Source organism: Aedes aegypti, chromosome 2 (assembly GCF_002204515.2).
Source record: "Aedes aegypti strain LVP_AGWG chromosome 2, AaegL5.0 Primary Assembly, whole genome shotgun sequence".
Lineage (NCBI taxonomy): Eukaryota > Metazoa > Arthropoda > Insecta > Diptera > Culicidae > Aedes > Aedes aegypti.
In genome coordinates this window covers 200,306,850-200,328,119 of record NC_035108.1, presented here as the reverse complement: position 1 = coordinate 200,328,119, position 21,270 = coordinate 200,306,850, and the positions used below count along the sequence as shown (strand labels likewise).

Below are 21,270 nucleotides of genomic sequence, written 5' to 3'. Positions count from 1 at the left end.
ATGAAATTGAACTTGTTTATATGTATCGCAACGGAATGATTGTGCTCTTGCTATTAGCGCTAAAAGATTTCAATTAATTGAGAACACATGCGAAATATTACCGATTGAATTATTTAACATTTTTTTTAATCATTCACCTCGAGATGGCTGCCCGAAAACGGTCATAGTGGAGAGACAATAACAGTCAAACAGTGTGTGAACCGTTGGCAGCGCAACGCCTGATGGTATTGATGCTGCTGCTGCGTTGTGTTTTGGTTGACTGGCAGAATCGATGAACTGTGGCAAATTGTGATCACAGTTCCCGAGCCTGGCCTGGAATTCAAGATACGTTTTTGGCAAAATGAATTTGTATGAAATTTTCACCAGAGTTAGAGTTTGTGGATACATGATCAAAAGTGAAATTAAAAAAAATATATAGTGGCCTTTTTTCCCGGAAAACTCTAGATTTATTTTTATGGTTTCCCTATATACCTCAAACTTTAAAAATTCATATCACCTGAACTATGCATCGTAGAACAAAAGTCTTTTAATAAAATCGGAAGGAAATTTCCTCAGCAATCTATTAGAAATATAAAAAGAAAAATTACTGTCGTCGTTAGCGCACGGTTATGAGGCCCACAAAAGAATACATTTTCCTATGGGAAGCGTGCAGGTGGTCATCGGTTTTCCAGTTCTGTCGCCTAAATGGTCGATGAGTCGATATCGAGTCATGGAACATCGACTCATGGAGGTATCACTGTGTGTTACAGACATTTTATATCTTTGTTTCATTTGGCTTGAATGCCCTCAATATGATTTTCGAAAGTTTTTTTTATCTAGCATGAGCCCTAGGTACTTAACTTCATCTGACCAATTAAATAAATAAAGAGCTTTTGGTTTGTGTGGGAATATTTTTAGTTTTGGAAGTATGAAAAATAATATCCAAAAACTTTTGCAATCTACTACAGGCGACACACAGGCTTCGTAAGTGGCGGAGAGGCCTGTGCCATCCGCAAACAATGATTTTTGACATCCTCAGGTAAGTCAGATGTGAAAATATTGTATAAAATTGGTCTCAAAATGCTGCCTTGAGGAACACCAGCTCTTACAGGATGTCTTTCAGACCTGGAGTTCTGATAATTAAACTGACGTGTACGATTTGACAAGTAACTTTGGATTATTTTAACAATGTATGTTGGAAAATTGAAGTTTTTAAAATGAACTTGACAAAAAGTTTACAGATGGAGGAAAGCAAGCTAATTGGACGATAGCTGGACTATGCTAGTCTTATCATTCACAACCTGCATGGTTTGATATTCGAATTTAAAAACCTACCACGCGCCTCCATCGACGGTTGATTGAATTGCTGATTGCCTGCTGCTCACGTTTCAAGAGAAAACTCTCTCGCTCTCTTTTTATGCTGATGATGTTTTTATCTGGCGTCGCGTTCGCGACACCTCAAAACATTTGCATGTGTTTCTCTTTCCCACTACCCACACACGGAAGAGTTCAGCCTTTTATCATCGCTTCGTTTTTGATTCGCTCGTGCTTCTTTCGATCTCATGCTCTCTCACGCAAAGCGCCTCTTCGGGCTGCCTTCATTCATAAACAAACCGCCATCGCGAGTGGATTGGTGCACGAGGCGTAGTTGCACGATCGCGGTAGGCGCGCGTGTCGTCGCTCCCGCTTCGTGGCGGGGGTGGACCAGACATCGTCGTCGCGTGTGCGTTCGCTATTCGTACTTCCGGACCGGCGGCGGGGCGCGAAGACAAGGAATATCCCATACCTACAACTCCGGCCGTATCCGGATTCCGCGTGTGAATGTGCATGAAAGAAAATACACAAGACGGAAAACATGGCTTGAAGATAACGCAGCTCGAACCTAAACAAACCCTTCGATTGTTGTGAACATAAGTGCTAGTAAGATAAGAATGATAATAAGGATAATGTGTTGCTAGAATGTAATTATTTTATTTCTGTACTAATATTATACGGTACGTATTGAATGTTTTCGTATAATTTAGAATGCTTTGAATTGAGTTGTCTAGTGATGAAAAAGTTACAGTTTTCGTGGTTATACTCGAAAGAGTTTATTTTTTTAAGATAACACAGTTTTATTCCACTTAAATATCATGAGTTTAATATTATAAATTATCAAAAAAGATTTCAATCTATTGACGCAATGCCATTCTTTCCCGAAGTGAAGTTTGCCGAAGGGCGATTAATATGTGCTTTCCAAATTAACTTTCAACGCATTTAAAACATATTTTCAGGACATCAAACAATTTGAAAGCTTGGATTCTGGATTTAATTCTATACGCACATTTGGAACTAAAAATAAAACGGTTTCTAGTTTCTAGTTCCATAAGGTGAAGATGCATCGTAGCCATACCTCGAATTTTCAAGAGTCCAAATTTTGAGAACATGACAACCGTTCGTGTTGAAAATCGATTGATCGATTGTTCACCACTAGCGAGTGATCAATCGATCAAATTTTCAGCCCAAATGGTTGTCCGATTATCTAGATTTGTGCTATTGAAAATTCCAGATGCATCGATGCTAATCTTCACACTAAACAACTCAATTGTGTCTAGTTTAAAATTTATTTGAATGTTGCGTTTCATTAGCCATTAGTGGTAGAAGCGCGTTATTTAGAAAGATTATGCTAAGTAACGCATTAAAAATTCATGGGAGACGATCTTATGGATTTTGGAACTTTGCCTGGCACACGATATACAAATGCAAACAATTGACCAATTGTTAAAAAAAGCACTCATTAATACCTGTGAAAGTGCTCATGGAAAACTAAGCCAAGAGATAGGCTTTTTCCTAGTTGAGCAGAATGTTGAAAAAAAAAACGAAAATGACTTTTAGAACCAACTGTTGTGAATCGAATGCGCTGAAAATCGTTGTAAAGTGAACATAGTTATCTTTCTTCGACCGTAGAAGAACCACGGACAGTCAAGTCTATGTTAAAAAGTGATACACATAATTGATTAAGAATGGATAGCTGATACCTACGGGAAACAACATTTTTCTCTGCCAGTTAGTTTACGATGAACGTAAATAGAAGATACGCATATCTACAATTTACTCTTTTGCGGATTGGGGAGCGAATCTTTCCGGCGGTAATCTGTTTCTGATTCCTCCCTCATAAGTTTGAAAGACAGAACAATCCAATGGAATCCCAGAAAATGACAACAAATGTGTGTGTGTGTGATTCAGAGACAAGATGAAACCAATTTAGCAGGATGTGAAATAATTTCTTTGTAACATGAAATGAATTGTTTAATTGAGGTGTCACGTGTGTAAATCTTGAACGTTATAACGTTATACACCCGATTCTGTTTTTGCACGGGAGATACGTACTGTGCAAAAAAAGTTTTTAGTTCAAAATTTCAAAAACCGTGCAAAAAAGTTACACCATTTCTCGACGTTTCTTGCAAAAATAAGGTTTTGGCGGAAAAAAAAAAATATGGAAACATTTTTTGCACGGCAGAAATCCGCGCAAAAACAGAATCGGCATTTTGTATGGGACAACAACATTTGATTACTTACTTTTATCACTAACATTGAGTGGACGGGGAGATTCTACTTTTTTTGGAATCTAAAACCACAGACAAACAGACATATCACTCAGATTCATCGTACAGCGAAATAGCACTCAATCATAATATTTGGGCGTTAATGTTCGCGTTATTATTTTTAAAAGTGATAATTGTTCTAACTGTTAGGTCTGTTTGTCTTTAACAGTTTACTCCGAGAAATTCTGTGCACTACTTTGTCTATACGAAAGACAATATCAGATGAATAACTATGTTTCACCAAAACGTCCTCAAATTTCTCAACTTGTAGATTTTGACAAATAAACAATTTCCTTTTTATATGTGTGTTTCTGTTCAGTTTTGATTTCAAACATATAGGCTGGGAACACTTAATTCCTCAAATAATACGCAGGCAAACGGTAGTAATAGTGCAATACAATTCATTTGGAAAATTTATAATTTCTTAGAAATGTGATATTTTTGATGTCCTTCGCATACCTTGGATCAAGTCTTGGCAATTGAAAAAAACGTATTTTATAGAAATGTTTGGCCATATTTCATTTATAACCAGATGAATTTCATTGAAGATTTGAATTAACAACATGAATGTTATATTACAATAGCTGTTTATTAGTACTTCTGTTCCAAACAGGATCAAGAGTAGCCAAGCTTTTTAAAAACACAACATGTAATTGGATAAACGAGATTTCGAACACATAATTTTATAACTATGTCTACTGCAAGCCATTTCATTTATCAGCGGAGTTACAGTCGTTTATGAAAAATCAAGACTCTCCATTGGTGAGTCTCTAGTTTCTTTACGTCAATTTGCTTGTTTCTTACATAAATATACTATTTATTTATTTATTTTACTTATTCTCAAATAAGTTTAACAACTGATGAAATTAGTTGATTCTAGAGCAAGAATGCTCATACTCAATGAATCTATGACAAATGGTCGAAAGACAAAAGATCGAAGGGACAAAAGGTCGAAAGACAATATGTCGAAAGGACAAAAGGTCGAAGAACAAAAATGGAGAGACAAAGGGTAGACAATGTATTTTTAAAGAAGGAAAAATTTCCTACCAAGCAAATCATTTTCAACCTTTTGTCCTTTAGACTTTTTGTCCTTTCGACCTTTTGTCCATAAACCAGGCTGAAATATCTGGCCGAATGGATCATTAGGATGAAAAGGTCATTAGGCCGAATGAGTTAAAACATGATATTTGACATCTGATTCTATAATTGATCATTCAATACCACAGTTTTTACTTGAAATAAGAGAACGGTGATGAAAATATGCTCAGTTAAGAAAATAGTTCTGATTTTATAGTGCGAGCAATGCCTTTTACCAATATAAGAACATTGTCTGAAAGAATAGCTTTAAAAAAAAAAAAAAAAACAAAATACTTCATATAGCTTCGATGTCAAAAACTATTCACTCTAACAATAAGTGTGAACGTATAGCTCTAAATAATATTCAATGTTCAAAACAATACTCTAGGACTAGGATTGTAGCAACAATGTGAATCGATGGTCCTTCGAATATCAACAGGAAAACGGAGAATCTCTAATGAAAACGTTTACGCTGAGATACTATAATGAGCAAGACCAGTCTTGCGCTTATTATTCAGCGTTTTTTTTTATTTTCTTTATTAGTATCTGTTCGATAGCGGAGATGAATTGAATAAGTCGTTTTGAGTTTGTTTTAACTTTGGATGTATTCGCTTTGGTGGTTAGAATAACAATGACCTTTAGTTTAAATTAGAGCAGTATTTATAGCAAATTTGGATGTTAGTTTCGTTGTTTCTGGACTACTAGGACAGCTGGTTGCTATAATAAACATAGTGGGTTACTGCGATGCAATGAGCAGGAACAGTATCATTCCAAACATTACATTCATTTCTTATATCTAGGTGTTCTGTGTTATTAGACAACACTATCATCCTTATTTGGTAAAACAAATCTAAGATTTTATAAACATTATGTTAACAACATATTACATTTCATTTGCCGTAGCAGTTCAGATTTTTAACAGGTGAGTTGATTTCACCTGCTTATAAGAGAAAAAAACGCATTAATATACTTAACCTAACTTAACCTAAACATACAACGCATTAATCGTGCCAATAGAAAATTGTAACGATTTTTGCCTGAAATTATTAATGATTTTATTTGACATTTGTTCCAATGTTTCAACATTGGATATTCTATGTAACTCATTGGTACTATACCAGGGAGGAAGCTTCAGAATCATTTTCAAAATTTTATTTTGAATTCTCTGCAGAGCTTTCTTCTTGGTATTACAACAGCTAGTCCATATTGGTACAGCATACAACATGGCTGGCCTGAAAATTTGTTTGAATATCAAAAGCTTGTTCTAAAGACAAAGTTTTGATTTTCTATTAATAAGGGGATATAGACATTTTACATATTTATTACATTTGGCTTGAATGCCCTCAATGTGATTTTTGAAAGTTAAATTCTTATCTAGCATGAACCCTAGATACTTAACTTCATCTGACCAATTTATTGGAACCCCTCTCATTGTGATAATATGTCTACTTGAAGGTTTCAAATAAAGAGCTTTTGGTTTATGTGGGAATATTATTAGTTGAGTTTTGGAAGCATTAGGAGAAATCTTCCATTTTTGCAAGTATGAAGAAAAAATATCCAAACTTTTTTGCAATCGACTACAGATGACATGCAGGCTTCGTCCTTTGACGGAGAGGCCTGTGTCATCCGCAAACAAGGATTTTTGACATCTCTGAGGTAACTCAGGTAAGTCAGATATGGAAATATTGTATAATATTGGTCCCAAAATGCTGTCTTGGGGAACACCTGCTCTTACAGGAAGTCTTTCAGATCTGGAGCTCTGATAATTAACCTGAAGTATACGATTTGACAGATAACTTTGAATTATTCTAACAATGTATGTTGGAAAATTGATTTTTTTTTAAATTTTACTATCAAACCTTCATGCCAAACACTGTCGAATGCTTTTTCTATGTCTAGAAGAGCAAGACCAGTAGAATAGCCTTCAGATTTGTTGGAACGGATCAAATTTGTTACACGTAAAAGTTGATGAGTGGTCGAATGTCCATGGCGGAATCCGAACTGTTCATTGGCAAAAATTGAATTTTCGTTGATGTGGGCCACATTCTGTTCAAAATGACCTTTTCAGAAAGTTTACTGATTGAGAAAAGCAAGCTGATTGGACGATAGCTAGAAGCTTCTGCAGGATTTTTATCTGGTTTTAAAATTGGAACAACCTTAGCATTTTTCCATTTGTCAGGAAAATATGCAAATTGAAAACATTTGTTAAATATATCAACAAGAATGATAAGCTACTTTCTGGAAGTTTCTTGATGAGGATGTAGATAATTCCATCATCGCCAGGAGCTTTCATATTTTTGATGTTTTTAACAATAGTTCTCACTTCTTCCAAATCAGTCTCACAGGCATTTTCGAAAACGTTCTCTTGATTGAGAATATTTTCGAAGCCCTGAGTAACTTGATTTTCAATTGGACTAGTTAGCCATAAATTAAAATTGTGCGCACTTTCAAACTGCATAGCAAGTGTTTGGGCTTTTTCGCAATGAGTTAGTAATACGTACCTTTGTATCGCTTCGATTGTATCTTTTGTCGTGTACCGCCTGTTTTGCTGTGAAATTTGCGTGAAATACGTCCTTGAAATTTCCGATTCTGGCGTGATTTACTGTGATTTACTGCTATGTGAACCTCTATTCCGCAAAGTAAATGTTTCCATCGAAGTGAACAATTCAACAGTAGCAGCCTTCATTATTTTCACGATCCGTAATCCGGGCAGAGCAGTCTCCATCGATCACAACAACGAGCAACACAATCGCCATCCTGCACATTCTTCTATTTTCACGTCGTACCTACTTAACGCATCGTTCTGCCATCTGGTTTTGAAATAGTGTAATTGCACTGCACGGTTAGGGTTGACCAAACCGAAAATGATTACCTACTGCGATACGTGCAAGGCTGAAATTGTTCCCGAAGATATAGTTGTTTCATGTGAGGGACTATGCGAAGATCAGCGTTATTTCCATGCAAGATGCGTAGGATTGTCGTATGACGAGGGGTGTGCATGTTTACATCGAAATATTTTCTGGATGTGCGACTCCTGTAGAGATTCCATCGAACATTCGCGTTTTCGAAAGGCTTTACACGAAAAAAAGGAGAACGAATTGGCAACGAAAACTGATGTAGACTGTTTGAAGACAGAAGTGAACCGGCTAAGCGAAATGATGTCTCGAATGATGACTAATAGCGTCGCAGTGACAAATCAACCATCATCATCTCCGTTAAACCCAAACATCGTTTTTCATCAATCTGATACTTTTACCGATGAAAGAATTTCTCCGTTATCTTCAACAAAAATTGGAACCAATAGCCTAGTGGCAGCACCCGATCAAACAAATCTCCAATTATACGTTTCCAACATCGCACCAGACGTTACAACGGATGAAGTGCGGAAAATGGTCTGCGAATCCTTAGGAGCAAAGGATGTATTTGACGTGAAATGCTTGGTACCCTCGTGGAGGATCGTGCGCACACTTAACTACGTTTCGTTCAAAGTTACTGTCAATGCTCAGTTACGAGATGCCGCTTTAAGGACTTCGAATTGGCCCAGTGGAGTACGATGCCGAGTTTTCAGAGATTTCTTCGATACAATGTGGCGACCATCTACACGTGCAGCTCAATTATCAATATGATTTGTTATATTCAGTACAATGTTCTCACTTTGACTGTAATTTTCATTTTATGATTGTTAACTCTCGTATATCAATATTTTCTCTATTTCGTCGTGTAATTCGTTTGTGATGATGTACGTATTGTATTTTAATGGCATATCCAGTAGTCTGTGCGACCCAGTCGGTCGAAGATGAAAGAATTAAAATAAATAAATAAATAATTTGTTTTCCTTTTTCAATGCCGGTATTGGCTTCTGAGGTTTTTTCAAGATTTTAGATAATTTCCAAAAGGGCTTAGAGCCGGGGTCCAATTGAGAAATTTTATTTTCAAAATTTTTGTTTCTTAAATCTGCAAAACGTTTCTTGATTTCTTTCTGCAAATCCTGCCATATAATTTTCATAGCAGGATCACGAGTGCGTTGAAATTGCCTTCTCCTCACGTTTTTAAGACGGATCAAGAGTTTAAGATCACCGTCTATAATCATGGAATCAAATTCATATATTGGTATTGCAATGCCCCTGGTTGCAACAATGAAATTTGTTAAAGTTTCAAGAGCATTGTCAATATCAAGTTTTGTTTGTAAAGAAATGTTAACATCGAGATTACTATCGATATATGTTTCATATATATTCGGCTCGAAAATAATTGAAAATGGAGCTGATAGGGATGATAATCGCTTCATGAGATATTTGAAATGTAACAGGGACATGATCAGAATCAAAATAAGCATAAGTAACTAATTGGCTACAAAGATGACTAGAGTCGGTTCAGACCAAGTCAATCGTAGATGGATTTCTAGAAGAGGAAAAACATGTAGGGCTATCAGGGTATTGAATTGAGAAATATCCTGAAGAGCACTCATTAAATAAAATTCTGCCATTGGAATTACTTTGAGAATTATTCCATGACCGATGTTTGGCATTAAACTCACCGATGACAAAAAAATTTGACTTATTGCGAGTCAATTTTCGCAAGTCAGTTTGGAGCAAACTAAATTGCTGTCTAGAGCATTGAAAAGGCAAATAAGCAGCTATGAAAGTATATTTACCAAACTGTGTTTCAACAGAAACACCTAAAGTTTCAAAAACTTTAGTTTCAAATGGCGAAAACAGTTGATGTTTTATACACCTATGAATGATGATTGCAACTCCCACACATGCCCCATCAAGTCGATCATTACGATAGACAAAAAAGTTAGGATCTCTTTTGAGTTTAGATCCAGGTTTCAAATACGTTTCAGTAATAACTGCTATATGCACGTTATTAGCTGTAAGAAAATTAAATAGCTCATCCTCTTTACCATTCAGAGAACGAGCATTCCAATTTAAGATATTTAAATTATTATTTATTGAATCCATTAGAAAAACGTAATCTAATATCAATTTGATTAGTAAATTTTACACCTACTTGGACTGCTTCAGTCAGGGTAGGAGTTCAAATTACCTGCTACGATATCGGCAAAGGATTTACCGTGGGTAGATATATTCTAAATTGAATGATTCGAACGGCTACCCGACGGATTAAAATTAGTTTGTGAATGAGCATGATTATGATCTTCATGATGGGTATGATTCCTAATCAAGCTATCGTTAACTGAAAAATGAGTATTGTTCGATACTCTACCAGGGAAATTCAGGAAACGACCGTTATCGTAACGGATATTACCTTTCATCTGCCTGGCACGAGCCTCAATGATTCTCTTGTGTGAAGGGCAATTCCAAAAAAATTACATATGTTGGCCCCGAGCATATAAACTTAGCGGTATCTTCCTTCACTGGACAGACGTCCTTGGCGTGAGAAAAACCTCCGCAAATCATGCATTTAGCATCCATGCGATAATTTTTTGTACCATGTCCCCACTTTTGGCACCGACGGCACTGAGTGGGGTTCTGGTAATTTCCTTCAGGTTTCTGGAAATGTTCCCATGTCACACAGACATTATGTTCGAGTTTTGATTTTTCTAAAGCTTTAATATTATTTAGTTCTTTTTTGTTAAAGTGAACTAAATAATATTCTTGAGAAAGCCCTTTCCGAACAATGCCAGATTGGGTTCTCTTTTTCATAGTGATTACTTGAACTGGGGAAAATCCAAGTAAATCATTTATTTCATTTTTGATCTCTTCAGGTGACTTATAGTCACTTGAGAGACCTTTCAAGACAACTTTGAACAAACGTTCAGTTTTGTCGTCATAAGTAAAATAAATGTGCTTCTTCTCTTCAAGATGTTTGAGGAGAAGTTTGCGATCTTTAAGAGTTTCCAGCAAAACGCAACAGTCTCCTTTCTTTACGATTTAGAAGGAAACCTTGATTCCCCTGATGGACTTCAAGATCTCCTGCCTAAATCCCCAAAATTCGGAACAACTGACCACGATAGGCGGCACTCTTTGCTTCCTCACTTGAATCAAAGAGCCTGGGCTAGAGACTGCTTCGATTTGGTGTTCGTAAAATTTTTCTAGAGCATCGAACTGATTGCTCATTTCGATACAGTTATTCATTTCACCCTTGGAAGAAAGTTCGCATTCCAGGGAAACGTCTTTTCTTCCATTCTTGCCACGTTTAGTGACGGTTTTAAATCCCACTTTTTTTTGGAAGGAAGTTGAGATTCACCCTTCCTTTTGATTGTTGTTGATACCATGTTTAGCAAAGAAAACGGAAGAAGACGTGACCTTCGAGAGGTTTTTTTTCCCAAGACGGGTCAATAGTAGAAAAAATAGTACTGAAAAGTACTGTTTTAGTAGCACTGAAAAATACCGTTTTTAATTTTAGCACTTAAAAACACTGTTTTATTGCTTTAGGTAGTTTTTAAGAAAACTTCCAAGAGCAGAGAAAATTCGTGTACGCACAGCACGAAGGTACGATGCGCACTGACTATTCAGTGTTTCGTTCTTTGCAAACAGCTTTATTGAAGAAAATATCTTTTTTTTTTAATGAGTTCTTTTAGATAATTACCCAAAATGCTGAAAACCATAAACAAATCATTGCAAGAACTGCTCAAATTGAGCTTTGAAAGTTTTGGCCTAATGACCCATTTAGCCTACTGTTTTCACATAACATGAAACAGTATTTGTTTTCATGTAAATATTTTTCTGTGAAACTGATAGAACAAATCTCTTATGCTGTAGGGGGATAGAAGATGATATAATTGTGCATAACTGCTTTAGTTAGCAAAGACTTCACATGATCAAACTTTTATAATTCTAGTTTATTTTGAGATAAATCGTTCTATTTCTACTAATGGAGTGCGTGTATCCCCAATGAGAAGCTTAACAATTGTATGTATGATATCCAATATTTAGTTGATTTTCTTCATTCAAATTTCAAGCTCGTTTAGTTCTTAGAGTTGCAGAATTCCGCTCAAATTTTCACAGTAGTTTTTGTGGGTCCAAAAGAACAATTTTATAGGATGCAACTAAAGATTTTTACGAGTTGATATTATGTTCATATTTCATCACTTTGCATTAAGTGAGCAGGCAGTTGCTCATTTTAAATTTTCTTTAATTCTGTTGAGAACTGTAATTGTTTTAATTAAGTACAGAAGGGTACTTTTAATGAAGTCTCTTCTGGGGTTCTTCTTCTTGGCATTACGTACTCACTGGGACAAAACCTGCTTCTTAGCTTAGTGTTCACTTTCACAATTATTAACTGAGCTTTCCTTACCAAAGTTGCCATTTTCGCATTCGTATATCGTGTGGCAGGTACGATGATAATATATGCCCAGGGAAATTAAGGAAATTTTCATTACGAAAGATCTTATACCGACCGAGAATCGAACGCAGACACCTCCAGCATGGCTTTGCTTTGTAGCCGCTGACTCTAACCAATCGGTTATGGAAGGGCCCTGGTGGAGTATACCTTTGAATTTTATTTTTGTTATTATTCGGAAAGACCTGAGTTTTTATTTTTGAACTAGTGATGCCGATTTTTTAAAGGACAGCGCTATAAAAAAACACATGGAGTTATATTCGTTTAAAGATATTTAGGTGTATCCCATCCTCCACAAACTCCAAACATTACACGACCATTACAGTTAAACTACGTTCATGTTTAAAGATCTCTACATATGAATGATCTGTGACGCAATTGTTAAGGCATGATCAAATTACAAATGGGTACCTACTCTAAAATAGCTAACCAACCAAATGTTAGCCCCCACTGCTCCAATTCAAATCAGAACAAAAAGTGTGTGAAAAATTAACGAACGTTAATCGATGGATAATTTTTCGTCTTTTCTTTCCCCCGTCTCTTCCCGATCCAGGTTATTCCCGCTGTTTGCCCTGGCAGGAGCAATTATCGCCAATGATCATTTTGAGAACTAGCGGCCAGCGGATATACATCGTTAATTTGAAAAATTTTCGGTGTTCTCCCAGGTAATTGTTATTGTGTTTCCTTAATTTGAGCATGGCGTAATTATATTTCCAATGAAAGCAGCAGCAGCAAAAAGATCATGATTAGGGACCCGGGCGGCGAAACTTGGTGGTGAAGTTCTTCGGTTGACTCATGTCCTTAGGGTAAAGTGGGGCATGAGTTTGAGCCGGGCAAAGGTTTATTGTAAAGATTCTTTGAGAGTTATTGGATTTTGCATAAAAGTTTGAAAATAGTTTTTTGCCAATAGTGGGCCCAATTGAACCATTGAGCCATATATTAAGGACTGTTCATTTTATAAAAAGGACAGTTCGTACATGCTGTATCTTTTTAAGATATTAATGAAATTGCATTCGGCTTTCTTTTCATCGTTCAACTTATTTTAGTAACTATTATATTTCTACAACATTGTATCATAAATTATTATTAGAGTTAAGTAAAAAATCTTTCCGAATTATTGAGGGTCCGCATGTTCAACATCCTGGCGCTGCAGGAGGTTTGCTGGAAAGGCTCGACGGTACATACGTATAGGGATGGTTATACCATCTACCAGAGCTGCGGCAACAGATATGAGCTGGGCACAGCTTTTATCGTGATGGACGAAATGCATAGGCGCGTGATTGGGTGGGGGCCAATTGACTACAGAATGTGCAAGTTGAGAATCGAAGGCCGTTTCTTCAATATTAGCATAATCAACGTGCACAACCCTCACCTAGTAAGTGATGATGACGATAAGGACGCTTTCTACGCGCAGCGGGAACGTGAATAGCTGCCCAAGCCATGATGTCGTTATCTTTCGTTGTGAACAACATTCGATACCGACGCCAGCCACGGTACAATCTGGAACGACTCAAGTTACTCGAAGTCACAATTGATTACGAGCAAATCCTTGAAGCAGTGTTGCCGGAAGAGGGAGAGCTCACCGAAGCCCCTCTTGAGGACTGCTGAAGTAGTGTCAAAGTAGTCATTAACAAGGCAGCGGAAGGTGTCATTGGGTTCGTGGAAGGAAATCGATGGAACGGTTGGTTCGACGAGGAGTTTGTTTTGGACCAGAAGAATGCAGCGCGGGTGATAATGCTGCTACAAGACACCCGTCATAACGTGGATCGATACAAACAGAAGCGAAGACATCAAACCCAAAGCAGCCTATGATACCATCGACCGCGAAGAGCTTCTCTAGCTCTTAGGTTATGGACGACAATGGTTTTCCCGGGAAACTGACGAGACTGATGAAGGCAACGATGGATAGTGTACAGTGCTGTGTGAAGATATCGGGTGCGTTATCGGACTCGTTTGAAACACGCAAAGGACTTCGACAAGGCAATGGTCTTTCCTGCCTCGTGTTCAATATAGCGCTAGAAGTTGTTATGAAACGGGCGGGCTTCAACATGCGGGGCACGATCCAGCCAGTTCATCTGTTTCGCTGACGACGTGGACATTGTCGGAAGAACGTTCCAGGTGGTTTCTGAACAGTATACCAGGTATAGTATCTGGAACTATTTAAACACTCACTTTCGGCTGGTTCCGCCATCGGCCGTACAAGTGCATGCTGGGTACAAACCAGCACAACCATTCGCCACAAAACCTTTCACTAAACTAACTTCTCGACCACGCGATGTGGGCTTCGTAGCCGTGCGGTTAGTGTCACCAGGCTTTTAGCCGGATCGTGCTAAGGAGTGTGGGTTCGATTCCCGCTGCAGGCCGGAAAACTTTTCGTGATGAATGTGCTCCGACTGTACCACTGGGCGTTGCATGCTAGTCCGTTGTCTAGTGTGGTGCTTCCTTCAAAGGGCAATATGCCCACTGGAAGCATTAACGTGTAGGTGTCTTAAAAAAAAAATCGCGCTCATGCTCTTTCGAGCTGTCAATTGAAGAGAACACGCTCAAAAGATTCTTATCAGATGAAATATATTGTACACTGACAAACGAATCTTACACACTGAAATAAATGCATGACGTAATATAATCTTCACTGACATAAATTATTCAACATATAAACTCTAGCTACCACACCAGGCTCAAACGTGAAGCAGACCGGGTTGGATTGAAGGTAAATACGTCGAAGACAAAATATCTGCAGGCTGGAGGAATCGAGCGCGATAGAGCTCGCATTGGCAGACGCGTGATGATCGACGGAAATGAGTTCGAGGTGGTGTACGAATTTGTCTACCTCGGATAATTGGTAACATTATCGGAAGTCGTGCTTACTACGGACTCCACAAGACCTTGTGGTCTGGTAAACTTCACCTCCGTACTAAGTGTACCGTGTAGACATTGATAAGACCGGTAGTCGTATACGGGCATGAGACGTGGGCAATGCTCGAAGATGACCTGCAAGCGCTAGGAGTTTTTGAACCTGCTTAGGGCGATCTTTGGCGGAGTATGTTAGAACGGCGTATGGAGGAGAAGAATGAACCACGAGCTTGCGCAACTCTACGGTGAACCCAGTATGCAGAAAGTCGTCAAAGCTGGAAGGGTACGATGGGCGGGACACGTTGTGAGAATGCCGGACAACAATCCCGCTAAAATGATGTCGGATCCGGCCGGTACAAGATGAAGAGAAGCGCAACGAGCCACGTGGTTTGACAAAGTGGAGCAGGATCTTGCATGTGTGGGGCGATCAAGAAACTGGAGGTTAGCAGCCATGAATCGAGTTAGTTGGCGTAACATTGTGGCGCTGGTCATGTCTTAAAGGACGTAGCGCCAAAAAAAAGTTGAAACAAAATACGTCCAACTCGGCGAGCCTCGTTGGATAAATGTACAACTCATGCTGAAAAAATCATCATTTTGCAACTTGTTGCACAAATAACTATTTGTCGTTCAATACAATCAATATTAAAACTGTAATTACTAAAAATGGATGATTATTTTGACATAAGTTTGTTCAGCGAAATTGTAGTCAGACGAGTCGAAGTCCACTATGTGATATTCATTTCTTTTCAATTACTGTTGTTTTTTTGCAAATCCCCTAATGCCAAACTTTGCCCCACCTTACTCTATATGTGGGTAATTCTTAATGAAGCGATGATGTGTGAATGTATCAAACCTATTAGGCATTTCACAGCGAAATTAGCTCTCTTTCGCTCTTCAACAAAACTTGAAAACGATGGTGCCAATACCTGTCATCTTTGACAGGTACTGGTACCGTTGTTTTCAAATTTCTCGAAGGAGGAAAAGAGAACGATTTTCTGATGACGTCACCGTGAAATGGACAATTGATAAATATAGAGTTCCATTTTAACCGTGAAGTATTAATTTAGTCATAATGTGTTAGTGTTTGAGAATTACTGATTGAAACGAAATGTAAAGCATACTCTTTCCAATCCATAACATTCCAACTATTCACCAATCACAGCCAGTCAGAAAACGATGATAGGTCTTCCGACAAAAACTAGGAGCAAAAAAAAAACGTGAATAATACTAACGCGCCAAATTAATGCTCCTAGACTTCTAATCATTTTAATAATTTGTTTTGAGCATGAGCGGTAATTATACTCCACGCCATTGATGAGTTTTAAACGTGCGGTTTTCGAGCCTGGTCTTGAGTTGGTCCGAGTCCAGCCAAAGTCCCTTCTCTTTTGGTCGACACAAAAAAGCTGATTTGTCTGGTCGTTTTTCTCCCTCCAGTTTCGGGATAGACCGGCGTCGCACTGAGGGCTATTTGGCGAATCTAACTGGCCAGAAGTCGTTTTTAGATTTTGCTCATATTTTGAAATTATTTTCTAGAATGTGAAGTAATACTTTATACTTTTTTTTATTGAAGTCTATGTTAGTACAGTGCTGACCCAATTTTGTCAGTCCCCGATATTGTCTGCCTCCGATTTTGTAAGCTTATGACCCGATTTTGTCAGCCTATTCTGAGTACAATATTTTTCGTCATGTTTTCCCATGATTACATTGAAACTGATCTCATATGGCAGCGACCATCTATTACGTAACGCAAAAACTTACAACTTTCTACCCCCTCTCCCATCCGTAACACGTCTTGTATGAAAATTTTAAAATTTTTGTGAGAGCCATAACGCTTAAGCTGGCTGAGGTCTACAGTCCATACATTTGTTGTTGTATGGGAAAAATACCACACGGGGTGGAAAGGGGGTTTTAAAATTCTAGAAAAAATGACACATGCAACGGGGTTAAAATAGTATAAAAAATGACAAATTGCGGAATCAAAATCATCCCCACCATTCGAAAAAGAAGTGTTTTGAAGGCTCGATAACGGGGACGAATCATACAAAATGATTTATTATGTATGTTTTTTGATGAGTTATACTTCACTGAGGCTTTAAGTGTCCGTAATATGAGTCACAACGGTATTAATCAGGAAAATGCATACGATCCCGAATTTTAGACATATACATGATAACAATTTCCTTTGATTAGTTGATGGTTGATTTATAAACGACCACTGTTTTAAATATTTCCTAATCCAAAAACGTACATGATGACAGATGTCCGTTACTCACTGAACTAAACGGATGCAAAAAATGTCTCGAAATACTTTTGTCCATTTAGATTCTTCAAATGTCTCTGAGTGCGTCGTCGTCAGCGTGTTGCCGTAGATTTTACACTCATGCTGGACTCTCTGGTATGGTTTTGCCTATACACTGTACCAAACATCTCAATTAAATTTGTTCCTCCGAGAGATAATTATTAGTAATTATTATTTTTGTATACCCTCTTTTTCACTTATAATTTAATCCTCTCTCACTTGTGGCTCTCACTGTTGGATAGTTTTTCGTTGTTTCTGAATGGTAGTGTGCGTTTGCCCATTTTTTATCAATCTCTCTTCGCCCATTGATCCTCCACTTTTTGCTCGACCGGTGGTTAGTTTATGATGAGGCCCATATTAGACGAGTGTTTTGCGAGAAAATTGTGATATTGGCAGTTGTTTGGAAGCGTGAATGTTATGTTGGTTTGTTAAATATGTATGGGGCAGACTATATTCGGTGGTACCGTGATCGTTTTTAATGACTGTGAGAACCGTTTATGGCTTGGTTTGTTAGGAAGATTTGAAGAAATAATTTAAAATAAATTACTTTTCCACAGGACCAATTACAACATTTTACCTCATTCCCATAGTAATATTAACGAGAATTCTCCAAATAATATAATTCAAAATGTTTGTTTGTAAATTTGGAATATACGATTGTTGGCGCTTGATTTTTTTTTCTTTTGGATAATTTCAATTACATATTACATTAATTGCTTCGTCTTCTTCTTTCAAACTTGTTTTTCAGCTTAGTGTTCTTATAGGCACTTGCACATTTATTAACTGAGAGCTTTCTTTTCCAATTGACCATTTTTGCATGTGTATATCATGTGGCAGTTTCGAAGATACTCTATTCCAGGGAAGTCGAGAAAATTTCCTTTACGGAAAGATCCTTTATTGGCGGGGTTTGAATCTACGGCTCTCAGCTTGAACTTGCTGAATAGCTGCGCGTTTTCCGCTACGGATATCTGGGCCTCTAAGATTTTCATTTTTTATATCTTAGTATTCTATCACAGACAAACAGACTCGTCGTTGCCCATCAACAACCTTTTTAATGGTCGATTCAAAAGTATGGTAGGTAGTCAGTCCACCACCCGCAGCGCTCTTATCGCTTTTGTTCGTGTTTGACGTTTGCACACTATCGCTACGTGTTCTCGCGACTTTGATTTTGGTGGCCTATTGTTCTAAGTGTTACGTCTGTGTGTCTGTGATTCCGTGTTAGACAACACTATTATTATATTATGGTGCATATAGATCTTTAACACCCGTAGCAGAAGTAGTCCCGGCAAACTGATTCTCCTATCCGACTTAAAAATTGTTACAGAGGACCAGCCTTGACTTTCTGCAGCTAAACTAAAAAAAAACTTTTACGAATATTTATCACGACCGATTTAAATTAGTGTTTCCTAAACGTTTTAGACTTTTCATTGTTTTGAAATCTTTCAGGTGATATGTGATTTAAGTGTTTGAATTAATCACTATTCTACATTGTTATTTGGATCAGTATCTTATCAAAAGCGTACTGAAACTATCAAGTTTACTATTTGAACTACTATTCATGGTTTAATAATGATTAGACGTTGGTAGTTTTCAAATTATACAATAACTATCATCTCTATTAATTAATCTGTATAAAAAAATATATCCGATATATTTTCTTGACTATCGAATATCGTGAAGTATTTAAATAATTTGATGGTCAGTATTTATACAAGCATATGTAATTATTCTTAGTGACTCCTGGATCATCAGTTTACACTCAACAATTGCTTTAGTTTGTAAGTATCGGTCAACCAATCGGGAGCGTCTTAGAGACTCCCCGACTCAACTGCCTCAGGGTCGGCACGCTCACCTAATTTACCGTGGACAGGGAATCTTCGCACTAGAAATTTAGGAAAACCCACACCACTTCAATATGCAAAATTCCTACTTTATTGCCTTCAATCTAACAGTTTTATTTGGGCTACAAACTTCTACGAAGCCCACCAGAACGATTCTTTTATTTTTCACTATTTTACATCTCAATTTGTCCAAATTGACTTTTGTGTCGGCTGGTTTAAGCTGTAATGGACATGACAACCCTAGTTGAGTAAAATTGAGTGGCGATATGGGTCGATATGACGAGATACGACCACGTCGAAAGCCGAACCCATACTACCCATAGGCAACAGTACTTAAGACGCTAAAAATAAAATCTCTCACTGTTGTTCGTAGGCACGCTTATTTAGGAGAGTCGAACTGGGCATCTCAGTGGTTCTTAGCCTCTGCCAATGTGGAGGCTCAAAGGCCGGTTCTTCGGCTTCAGCATAATAAACGTGCACAGCCCTCACTCCGGAAGCACTGATGATGATAAAGACGCTTTTACGCGCAGCTCGAACGCGGGTACGACAGCTGCCCAAGCCACGAGGTCAATATCGTCATAGGATATCTGAACGCTCAGGTTGGCCAGGAGATGGAATTAAAACAGACTATTGGAAAGTTCAGCGCTCACGACCAATTGATTTCGCCCCCTACTAGAATATGGCCAGCATAGTCTTCCATACCGATACACCTGGAGATCACCACAGCAGCCAGAATCACAAATCGACCACGTTCTGATTGATGGACGGCACTTATCCGACGGCCGGCTTAAACAACCGGAATTCGCAACTGCGTACGCGCAGCGCCTCGAGGCTGCATTATCGGAAGAGGGTGAGCTGGATGAAGGCTCTCTTGAGGACTGCTGGAGAACAGTGAAAGCTGCCATAAACAATGCAGCTGAGAGCAACGTCGGGTACGTGGGACGGAATCGACGGAATGATTGGTTTGACGAGGAATGTAGGCACATTCTGGAGGAGAAGAATGCAGCGTGGGTGGTCATGCTGCAGCAAGGGATCCGACAGAACGTGGAAGGTTATTGACGGAAACGGCAACTGCAGATCGGCCTCTTTCGGGAGAAAAAAAAACGCCGCATGGAGGAGACGGAGTGCGAGGAGATGGAACAGCTGTGCCGGTCTCAAGAAACACGAAAGTTCTATCAGAAGCTCAACGCATCCCGCAACGGCTTCGTGCCGCAAGCCGAGATGTGCAGAGATAAGGATGGGAGCATTTTGACGGACGAGCGTGAGGTGATCGAAAAGTGGAAGCAGCACTTCGACGAACACCTTAATGGGCAATGGAAACTAACCTGCCCCCACTTTGAGGCAGGTTAAGGATGGCATTCACCAGCTCAAGAACAATAAAGCTGCTGGTAAGGAAGGTATCGAAGCTGAACTCATAGAGATGGGTCCGGAGAGGTTGGCCACTTGTCTGCACCGGCTGATAGGCACAATCTGGCAAACAGAATAGCTACCGGAGGAGTGGATGGAAGGGGTAATAATGGGGTAAGAAAAGTGACAAGTTAGATTGTGAGAACATTCGAGCGAATACCATTCTAAATGTGGCCTAAAAAGTATTGTCCCAGATCATCTTCGGCCGTTTGTCACCTGCAGTAAACGAGTTCGTGAGAAGTTATTAAGCCGGTTTCGTTGACGGCCGATCAACAATGGACCAGATCTTTACTGTACGGCAAATACTTCAATAATGTAGTGAATACCAGGTTCCAACGCATCACCTTTTCATCGATTTCAAGGCGGCATACGATAGTGTCGCTGTAGTGAAGCTCACGAGACTGATAAGAGCGATGATGGAAGATGTGCAAAATTGTGTGAAGGCTTCAGGCGAACACTCCAGTTCGTTTGGATCCCGACGGGGTCTACGACAAGGTGATGGAATTTCGTGTCTGTTGTTTAATATTGCGCTAGAAGCTGTTATGTGGAGAGCCGGGCTTAAGGTGAATATGAATCGAAGCCAAAGTTCAAATTTTCAAGAGCACGGATCTGGAGAACCAATCACCCGTTTGAGCTGAAAACCTAATCGATTGGTCACCACCAGCTAGGGACCAATCGATTGAGTTTTCAGCTTAAACGGATGTTTGGTTCTTCAGATCCGTGCTCTTGAAAATTTGAAGTTTGGCTTCGATTCATCTTCACCTTAACAGCCGAGATACGTTTTTTACGAGATCCAGTCAATTTGTTTGCTTCGCGGATGATATGGACATAGTCCGCCGAACATTTGAAAAGGTGTGGCAGACCTGTATAAACGCCTGAAACGCGAGGCACCAAAAGTTGGACTGGTGGTGAATGCGACCAA

At 38.6% G+C, this 21,270-nt stretch overlaps 1 long non-coding RNA gene across 1 annotated transcript in view; it reads left to right on the top strand.

Moving 5' to 3' along the window:
* Positions 1 to 1,566: 1,566 nt before the first annotated feature.
* The window catches only part of LOC110676310, a 167,010-nt gene continuing 147,306 nt past the window's right edge, over positions 1,567 to 21,270 (top strand). Inside the window, exons 1-2 of the long non-coding RNA XR_002500257.1 lie at positions 1,567 to 1,973; positions 12,502 to 12,613. This is a non-coding gene — a long non-coding RNA (uncharacterized LOC110676310). The remainder of the gene's footprint in view (positions 1,974 to 12,501; positions 12,614 to 21,270) is intronic.